Source organism: Phaethon lepturus, unplaced genomic scaffold (genome assembly GCF_000687285.1).
Source record: "Phaethon lepturus isolate BGI_N335 unplaced genomic scaffold, ASM68728v1 scaffold11023, whole genome shotgun sequence".
Classification (NCBI taxonomy): domain Eukaryota; kingdom Metazoa; phylum Chordata; class Aves; order Phaethontiformes; family Phaethontidae; genus Phaethon; species Phaethon lepturus.
The window spans coordinates 29,845-39,189 of NW_010531222.1; positions in this window are offsets into that span (position 1 = coordinate 29,845).

Consider the following 9,345-nt stretch of genomic DNA (forward strand, 5'->3'; position numbering starts at 1 on the left):
CTCACCAGCAGCAGTATTCTACTGAAGGGAAAATAATACTTCAGCTTCAAATGACAGGTTGAAAATATGCTTTAAATAATTTACCAGTGCAGTTGGATTTCAGTTCTCACTATCTGCTGGTATTTTGGTTCCTACTTGTTTTCACCAAAGGGGTATTGCCCATCGCCTATCACAATATATTTTGTTTTCTCAAGTTCTGCTACTTGTCAGCTCTCTAAATAACTTAATAAATGTTCATACGGTGCCTAATGCTCCTTATGTCTGAGCAATCCTGATCCAGATTTTGCAGTTATTTTCCATCTATCCTCTTGTCTGTCGTTTTTTCAACGGGCACAAAGCCATAGGGGCTCACGTGATGGACATTCATCCAAAGAAAGTGCCTCCATGTCTTGGTGCTTCTCCTGGTGCAGGCTGGTGTTCTGTTGAGGGTAGCTAATGGTGTCCTTGTCAAATCCAAGAAAATCATCCTCTTTCCTATGCTGTTAGCCGCGACTGCCAGTGCTCAGTACATCTGATGCTCCTGCTCCCACCGCGTGGGCTTCGCAGCCTGGGACGGCTGCAGGAGTGGCAGCCAAAGTGCCTCCATGTCTTGGTGCTTCTCCTGGTGCAGGCTGGTGTTCTGTTGAGGGTAGCTAATGGTGTCCTTGTCAAATCCAAGAAAATCATCCTCTTTCCTATGCTGTTAGCCGCGACTGCCAGTGCTCAGTACATCTGATGCTCCTGCTCCCACCGCGTGGGCTTCGCAGCCTGGGACGGCTGCAGGAGTGGCAGCCCGCGACTACACGTGTGTCTTAGGGGTGTATCGCCGTGCAAATAAATCACAGCAGCTGATTTTGTGAGCCGATACCCGGATCCCTGCTCCTCTCACATCTGCTCATTATTCCGTACTTCTTCGGTTCGTGCTTGGGGTAGTCGTTGCAATGAATGACACCGTTACGCTTGGATATTGTCTCACAGAGCGTGTCAAAAAAAAGCATCAAACCACGGTGACAGTCGATGATCCCCCAACTTTTCTTGTTCTGTTAATATTGAGCCATTTCGTCCCTGATAATTGAAACGGGTGGCTTTTGCCTACGTGAGTGTGAAGCAGGCCGGCGTGGGGATTTCTAGTTAGTGTTTTCAGAGTAAAATAAAGAAAAACGCGTAAGCATGGGAGTATAACACGTGAAGATTTCTAACCGCGAAGAGCAGTAAAGAGTTAAATCAAGCAGTGCTTGCGTTCTTTCTTCCCACGCTCTTGGCAATGCATGGTAGATGGATCATGACAGAGAAAACCGTGGGTCTGCTCTGCTCGCGTGGTGACTATCAAACCCCAGTTTTACACTTGGCACGTGGCAGCGCCGCAGCCACGCACGGCTGCGCGGGAGCGGGGTGCTGGGCTCCCCGCTGCTGCCGGCGTCCAAGCTGGGTCTGGGCAGCGGGGTCCCACGCCGGGGCCAGGGCATGGGCGTGGAAAGCAGCAGTAACCCCCCTCTCCTGCTCCTTATGGGGGAAAAATGGGGATGCAACCAGCAGCTGGATGACAGGCGAGCACACACTCATTAGAGCGAGAGCGCAGGGTAATTAATAAATCAGCTCCATCCCCCAGGACGGTACTGAAGAGTTAAGATCGAGACTTTGCTATAAACCAAGCCAGCAATGAAAGCCTTCAGCCTGATGCATGAGGCACGCACACTACAGAAGGATTTAATGGAAATTTAATTTAAAAAAAAAACAAATGGAAAGAACAAATCATTCTCCTACTGAAAAACACATTGGGCTTGCTTCTGGTTTTGCACGTTCTGCCAGGTGAGGTGGAGGTAGACGAGGGTAAGAGGTGCTGTAGGAGACAAGTGAGATCATGGCAAAGAATTATTTATCTGTTGAATTATGTTTCGGGATCAAATTTGCTGAAGCTATTTGTAATATTTCACATATGCTGAAAAGTCACATTAATACAGCTGGTAAAATAACAGCTTGTCTGCTTAAAATAATTAGTAGTTGACAAATGGGTTGAATTTTAAATCCGTGAGGATCTTTGGTTAGCCCTAATAAATGTTGATTAAGGTAGCAATTAAAATCTAACAATCTCTCTGGGGGTCTGAACTTTAAATCTGAAGTTTGGAACATTCCTCAATTTACAGAGAAAATGCTACAGTTCCTCCCCAAGCTGCGTTATTAAGCTCTGGCTGGGCGGATCTTTTGTCTTTATTTTTTTTTCCCAGTTTACACAAATTAATTGCAACCGAAAGGAGTGCCCCACGGCCAGGGGCAGCAGCCAGCACCTATCCCGGTCTAACATCCGATAGACGTAAAAACCTCGGCGCAGTGGCAGTGCGAGGTTTTAGCTTTCCCTCGAGTAAGTTAATGCTGTGAGACCCTCTTGAAGTCCCTATTTCCACGGCAGTCCTTCCCAGGAGGCAGCACCCATCCCTCTTCTCCTCAGGCTTTGAAGCGGGCTGGGGAGATCTCCACCTCTCCTTCAAGATGTTCTCCTGCTTCGGAAACGTAGCTGACCTCTCAAAAACAAGCACGGTCAAGCAGCGCTGAGTGTGCGCTCATCTCTCCTGAATCTCTCTCCTGCTGCTCTGAGAGACCCGACTATGCATCTCTTAATCAGGATGATTGGATGAGCTACCAAGCCAAAGCGTTGACTAGATAGCGTCTGGAAGAAGACTGAAATTATCTCCCTCTGCTGCGCTTGAGCAGCGTGACCAAGGCAAATCAAGAAGCACATTTTTGTTTATAGACTTGTTTTACTGATTTATCATCATGGGACTTTTCACGAAGGTCTCAGATTCTTTACGATCGTACTAAACCTGAGAAAATTTCAGTCACTTCCCTGCAGTGTTCTATTTTTGAAGGAGGAAAGTGCATTTGTGTTTCACGGAGCACCTCTTTTACGCTGGCCAAATCCTTTTGTTTTTTCACTCCTGCTGTGGGCAAGGCATAAATCTAACACAAACCCGGGTTTGTCTTTCTTCCTTTATCACACACTAGCTCTGTGTCCTCCATTAATTCCATTTCCTCCCCCAGTTCATAAGGTGAATGCCAGCGGGGCAAAAATAGGAATACAGTGTGAACTGGGAGCGAGTCCGTCCTCTCGTGCTCCCAGCGTGAGTGGGAGCGCGTCGGTACGACTGCCTTGCCGGGCAGCGTCAGTATGACGTCAGCGTCGGACGCCTGGCGCGTCACTGTATGGTTGTATTACAGCCTACTTTTTCAGGTCTGTTCCTGCTGGCTTTGGGAGCAGTTGAAATAAGGTCTTTTTCCTGTAGGGTACTTGCCGTGGCTGCTACCGAAGACCAGCAGAAAATTTGTGCACGTCGTGACAACCGCGCTCAAATCCAGGGACCGCTCCGGGGGGAAAGCTGGGGGGTCGGAAGGAAGCTGCGTCCCCTTGGCCTCCCAGGGCTCTGCTCAGGGTGGTGGCTGCTGCTTGGTCCTTCTCTTGGCCTCAGCACCCTCAGCTGCAAAGGAGACCTTGGCTGCGTGTGAAACAGCCTCCATCCTGGACAGCTTCTTGTTCCGGGAAGGACCTTTAATAATCTGCGTAATTTTTAGGTGCTTTCTCAGCCCAGCCTGTGCGATCTGAGTGTGGCTGCTGGTTTCTCCACAGCACCGTGTGTTCCTCAGTGCGTTTGCTGAGTCCATCCACGTGGGTAAGGATATTTACAGCAAGAGAGAGATGGAGAGCTGAGAATGTGAAGAGCTGGAGGAGGAAAGGGAAGAAATCTGTCCAGAGGGTGGAAAGAAAAGCTCATTCACTCTCAGTCGATGTGTGTATCACTTTTTTTTTTTCTTTTTGTTTTCTGTGTTGTAAGGATGAAATACAAATGGCTCAGATAAATACAGAAAGGGACAAAAATGAAAGCGTGGTAGCTGGGAGATGCTCGGAGCTATTTTCTTTCAAAGGAGGCATGAGAACTGGGTGCAATTGTGCATTTACATTTGAGTGAGCAATTTCCATGCCTGAAGCTTTAAGACAGGTTGCTCTCCATGCAAGATGGATGCAAGGGTTGAACCAGCCAGGAACCGGAGCCGCAGCAGGACCTGAGAGGCCGGCGGTGAACGTCGGCTCGGCTCGCTCAGTGCTGCAATAGTGGGGCTTTCCGGGAAAAGAGCAGCTGCGGCAAGAGGTTCCCAGGCGGACACGGTCATCCTGGACACCTCCATCCACAGCCATTACCACCATCCACAAGTAGGGGCATCAAAGCTGGCTGAGATGGACCTACCTGTGCTGCAGTGGGTGCTCAGGGCTGCCGTGGAGACACCACCCTGGGTCTCAAAAGATTATTCTATGGGAAACCATGAGCTCCCTAAGAGAAACGGGGCTGATTATTCATGCACAGACTTCCAGGCTACTTAAAAGGGCCTATTTAATATTTTTATAGTAATACTATGCACTCTGCTGCTCTTACTGTAGAATTACAGGTGTCAGCCTCGGGGAGAAGAGGGAGGTGGCATATTTTTGGAGAAAAGCCATTTTGCCAGAGAGATGAGCCAAAGAGAGGGGCCGCAGAGAGACCTGGCATCTCCAAGGACCTCAGAAGATCTACAGGTTTTGGAGTGCTGACCTGCTGCCTCACAAACCCGGTAAGGTAAATCAGCAGGTAAATAAACATATAGTAGGGACAGCATGGAAGTACCCGTTGGCTCAAGCGATGAGTGAGGAAAGGTGATAGCAGAGAGATAAATCCTAAATCTAGCGTAGCTAGAGAGGGAAGCGGATATGAGAGCCATCCTTCCCTGGCGACAATATCTCTGTTGGCTAATTAAAACCCACAGCGTTGAACAGGTCAGGTCCCAGTGAGCTGCAGGTCTGAAGCCTAACTGGACAGCAGAAGGCCACCATAACCCCAAATCCGCACCATCTTCCACAAAACGATCCCATGGCAAAACATATCAAGAAGGTCATGGCTCTCTACTGCAAACCATAGCAAAGACAAGTCCTGATTGCATTTCCATTTCTCAAAATTGATTTTTGTTTTTTTTTAAAGGGCAAAATGAACATGTGGGACCAAATGCTGTCGGTAAGTCTGCGAATGAGCCTAATAGGCCAAATGTCAGATTTGTTTCTGGTGTGGCTACATACAGTCTTTATGTAACCTACTCCGCTTTGAGGCCTGATCCAGCTCCCAGATGACTGGCATGAGGAAGAGGTTTTGTCTGTGGGTTGGCTTATTTTCTGTTCTAAATTTCTTTGGACCTTACCCCAAAGCATCTGTCTGTAGCCAGCATTGGAGACTGGCTAAAAGCCTGATGGATGAAGCAAGTTTTGGATTCTGTATGGAGCCCTGGCTGCCGGCAAATATATAAATTGATATGAGGTATAAAATCTTACTTTAAGATTCTGATTGCAGGTTTCAAAGAATCTCTAAGTATTTCCCCATGGCAGCTCAAACCCTGTATAGCAATTTGCAGCCTGTTAGGAGTAGGGTTGTTTTTCAGATTTGCCTTTCTCAAAGCCCCAAGGGTCCGGGGAGGAATGGCTGAGAACATTGACCTAGAAGCTGGAGCAGAAAGCAGCTTCCAACAACCAGGCTTCCACAATGCAGGAATCAGGGGCTAAACCTCTGCAGATACCCAGTAACTCATGGTCCTGTTCAAGGAGCTGAGTGTGGCTGCAGAGGCTGATGGTAACTCCATTCCCTGCTCACGGAGACGTTGCAGCTGATGTTGCCGGCACTTGCTTCCATTGGCCTTTGCTATGCGTTAACTAAAATAATTTCCTTTTTAAGCACAAGAATTTCAGTGCAAAAATCACTGCTTTTATCCCTAAGGCAGGCTTCCCAGAAACAAGTCTCAATCTCACGTAGAAACCATTCCTCCTCCAAGAAGCCAGAGTCCTTGCAGAAGAGGAGGTGATTTAGCAAGATGAAATAATCAGTGTCGTGAATGCAACCAGGATTTCCCTGTTAATTACCCGACTGGCTAATTAAGGGGCTATTTTTTTATTAAAATTAATTCTCATCTTTGTAAAATACATGGCTTAAAAAGGGCATAGTACAGAAGTGTTTATCACCGATGCCCTAAGATGCTAATTTCCCAGTGTTATGACTTGTAATCAAGATTAATTTTCTCTGACTTACCCTCCAAAGGAAAGACTTTACACCAGTTTTGACATTTAAATTACCTTAGATTTGCAAGTCCAATATTATCATAAATATTCATAGCCAAGAATCGAGTATTCAGTCTTTAATTTTTTAAATTTTTAATTCACTCCTGAAAACTAGTTTCAGATCAAGCGCAGAGGAATGAAGCACCTTTTATTTGGATCACTGGGAGCATCTGGCTTTCCTACCCCAACACATTATGTTTCTGTTTGATGCTGCTGTTGAACACCCCATACACCAAAAATTCAACGGTGGAATCATCCTTCGATCCTTTTCCTTAAGTCTGTTTGCGAAAAGCTACTTTGAACTGCAGCCGCGTGCCGTGGCCGGCACCGCCGTGGCTGGTCTCTCCTCCCGGGCGGGCAGAGCGTTTATGCTTTCACAGTTACACAGGCAGAAGATGCTTGATTTGCCCTGAAGGCTGTCCCTGTGCACACAAACCCCAGCTTGGCACGGGCGAGATGCCTGCTGAAAAGAGATGCCCGGAGATTTGTGGAAAAATGCCTTTTTGGTGCTTCCTGGCTTTTACGCTGGTATGTGCTGACCCTCCCTGGCCCCGAGCTTGCGCCCAGGGTGACGGTGCGTCAGCCTCAGCACGCTGCCCTCGAGCATCCCAGCTGAACCCGGCAGGCTCCGGGCTCCGGGAGGGTCCCCGTACCCTCGCGGGAAGGGCGAGGTGTGCCCTTGCTGCTCTTCCTCAGCCACCCCATTCAGCCAATCTCTCTGGCACCACTTCAGCGCCCAAGGAGAAAGCTGCGTCGCTTTGTGTGGGCACCGGCAGCCTCCCGAGGGTGATGTGCCAAACCCCATCCATCTTCCCTGTGCAGGGGTTCAGGCACTGGCAGAAACCCAGGTGAGAAGCAGGAGAGGTGAGATGCTTCAGCCCCCGTCCTTGCTCGTGTGGGTCTCTGTGGTGGCTGATTTCTGTCTCAAAATGTCTTAAAGATACTCCATTTTTCTCCAGGATTTCCTGAGAGCGTAGGTTGATGTGGGATGGGAAGAAGGACAGGATCAGCCCGTACATTGAGGAGAGGGCTGGCTCTGCTCAGAGCCTCGCAGCCGAAAGCTGATGGATCCTGCCAGGCAAGTACCTGCGCACATCAGTCTCAATAAAGGGCAAATTGCCTTTCTAATGAAACATTCTCCTCATTTCAGTGACTGATGACTTCTTCTTTTTTTTACATCTGATACCTTTCAAATGCAATTAATTTCTCAAGTCTTTTTTCTCCCGTCAACTATAAGGCAGGGACAGAGAACCAGCAGTATTACTACTCACTTCTCAAAAACATTTCTATTTGCAACAGGCTAATAAAACCCCAAGACTCACAGTGGCCCTCCTACCCTTAAACCAAGGCATCTATTTTAAGCATAAGCAGCTACTTCTGAGACAAGCCACTGTCAATGCTTTAACTAACACAGGACGGAATATGACACATATTGCTTTTATGGCACACTAGGATAGCACGCAGCTCACCCCCACCCCTGGGACTATGGTAGCTCTCCTGCTGCCAGGCACCCATGGGTGTTAGTGTCCTCATCTTCTTGTGTCAGCATCTTTGCACCCCAGGGACCAAACTGACTCACACTTGCTGACCTGTTAACAGGCAAGTTACACTCAGATCGATTTTCTGATACCCGAGGTGTCTGCTCCTACCTGAGATAAAAGAAGGACCTGCTTGCCCAGGAACTCACCAAGATCTTTTTTTTTCCTTGCTTGCTTTTCAGTTCAGTTCAGTTCAGTTCATTATTTTAACAAAAGATGTTTTCTCTGCCTACCAAATCTAGCCTCACAATGGATGACAGAAGCATTTCTAATAATATTTACTTCTCCCAGTTGAAAAGAAACTGCTTGCAATGAAAGCCCAGACTATTAGAGGGGTGACCTATTCACTTGGGATCTGAGTGTGGCCTTAGAAAATGAAGCCTCTAAGCTTTGAAGATGTGAGGAGGGGCATAAAAGGTCTGAGATTCCAAGTTCAGGTCTCTCACTGCCAAAAATACTGAAAAATGTAATTATTTGGTGGGGTGATGTTCCCTGTGGTCAACAGCTAGGATTAAATTGAATGCCAGGACAATAAATTGAAGTCCTTCCAGATTCCCTTTCCATGAAGGACCAGTCATGAAAAGGATAAGCATCAAAACTGGTGACGATGAAGCTCTTCAGCTCTGAATTGTTTTGAGAGAATCCACTTGAACCGCTGTGGTTAGAGAAGACATGTAAGAAATCTGGACTCTGTTCTCCCAAGCAGCTCGTTGCAATGTAGGAAGAGATGTTCCTGTGTCAGTTTGGCAGAAAAAAATATGACAACAGCCTGAAACTTCTTGATTTCTAATTCAGTAAAAACTGAGAGTCTTTTAAGTGACAAGTTCTCATAAATAATTCCATCTAATGGAAGATACTTCAGTAATTGCGATATTTTAATTTCAGCCATTTAAGTGCAGAGAATTCTCGTTAGCTCTCAGTATTCAGGCACTGCAATGAATTTTCATGGAGAGAGACTAGCATATGCAGCGCTGAAATGGTGGAAGTACGTTGAATTTATTCAGCATTTTATGGACGAAGACATTAAGTGATTCATTAAGCAAAACTGTCCATCCCCTCTGGGTACAAGAAAGTTTTTATTATTCCTGTTTTTGAGGTAAATAAATGGAGGCAGAAAACAACTAGATGTGATCTGAACCTCTTCTTTACAAGCATTTTCACAGTTACTTTCTCTTCTCAAGGTTTATTTTTAAATGAAGCCTTCAAGTGACCCTGGGAAATCTGACTTTCCATGCCTCAATCTGACTCCTGTGTAATATTGCTTTGACTAAAAGCAATAAAAACATCCACGGGGGAGAAGAAATGCCAGGCTGGCAGACTGAGTAAATGGATATTATAAATGAATAAAGCAAAATCTAGATTTCAGGAAAAAAGCACTGCCATTTCACCAACACAGAATTTGGCCCGCTAGCGATGCTCATGGTTGCTTAAAGGAATTTGCGGTACCTTGGAGAAGCGACTCTTCTGATTGCTGGATGTTACTAACTCTGAAACCGAGTAATGGAAATTAAACCCACCACATTCTCAATTATTCCACTGGCACTGAAAGTCCTGAAGGAGGAGGAGTGATATTAAAGGAGGGTGTGCAAGAACGAAGGTGAGTGCTTGTTTTACACCGCACTCTGATCTCTCTCGTGGAGAAATGGGTCATAATGTCTCGGGCAAGCGAGGCTCAGCAAGGGTGGCATCGTGGGCAAAGCGGGAAGA